Raw genomic sequence first — 1,177 nt, forward strand, 5'->3', positions numbered from 1 at the left:
GGGGGGGGGTGCATGTGCACGTGTGTGTGCGTGTGTGTGGTTATAGGTAAAAAGTAATTGAGAACCATTGATCTAGCGGGAAACTATATCTATTTAACAATTCCTCGACTACAATTTAGATTTAATGGAATCACGCTTGCGTAATGTACGTGACAGTCAGAGACAAAATTAATGTCAAAGCTGTAAATGTTGGATCCAGTAATCCCTCGACTATCGCGGGTGCTACGTTCTAAAAACTCCCTGCGATAGGTGAAAATCCGTAAAGTAGAAACAGTACTGTACTGTATATTATTATTATTATTATTATTATAATTTGTATATATCTATTTTATTACAAATGCAAAACAACACCACGGAGGAATCGGCGTAAGATTAAATAATAAGCCGCGGTAGGTGAACGATGATAGGTGAACCGCCACATGGCGAGGGATTATAGTTGCGTCTTGTAAGAAATCTTTTGATAACCAAATCAATATATTTATTTTATCATACAGTCGTAACTCAATGAAATCTTAGGTTGGCATGCACAAGTCTAATATACCACCCGCCAAATTCACAGGAAAAGATAATTAATTGTGGATCGTAAATAATTATGGATAAATTATTCATCTAATTTTGAAACAAAGCCAGCAATTTGAGGGGAGGGGAAATCGATTACATCGACCTCAGTGTTCTACTGGTATTTATTTCATCGACTCCAAATAAATGAAAGGTAAAGTCGACCTCGGGAGAATTTGAGCCCGGAACGTAAGGCCGGAAGAATTGCCACTAAGCATTTTTTTCCGGCATGCTGATGTTTCTCCTAGCTCGCCACCTTCATATCCTTCCTATTATAGGCACAAGACATGAAATTTTGTGGTTGGTGTGTGTGGGGGGGGGGAAGCTAGTCGAATATGTCGACACCATTACTTCACTAGCACTTGTTTTATCGATCCCGAGTGTATGACAGGTAAAGTCAACCTCGGAAGATCTTCAACTCAGTACGTGAAGAACCGGAAGAAATGCTGCTTGGCATTTTGTCCGGCGCAGTTAAGATACAACCAGCTAGCTACCGTAATTAAATTAAGAAAGTATACGTGTTTGCAACGGCACAGATTCTGAATGGGTGCCAAGTAATGGAATTAGAAGACCTTTCGTAGTCACAGTCTCAAATATATTCGAGAGGAAAGCTAAAAAT

General features: G+C 39.4%; 1 protein-coding gene across 2 annotated transcripts in view; it reads right to left on the bottom strand.

The window, feature by feature from the left end:
* Positions 1–1,177, bottom strand: part of LOC106870668 (uncharacterized) — a 32,952-nt gene that overhangs the window by 7,982 nt on the left and 23,793 nt on the right. The gene's annotated exons all lie outside the window — the stretch shown is intronic.

This window comes from Octopus bimaculoides, chromosome 7 (genome assembly GCF_001194135.2).
Source record: "Octopus bimaculoides isolate UCB-OBI-ISO-001 chromosome 7, ASM119413v2, whole genome shotgun sequence".
Taxonomy (NCBI): Eukaryota; Metazoa; Mollusca; class Cephalopoda; order Octopoda; family Octopodidae; genus Octopus; species Octopus bimaculoides.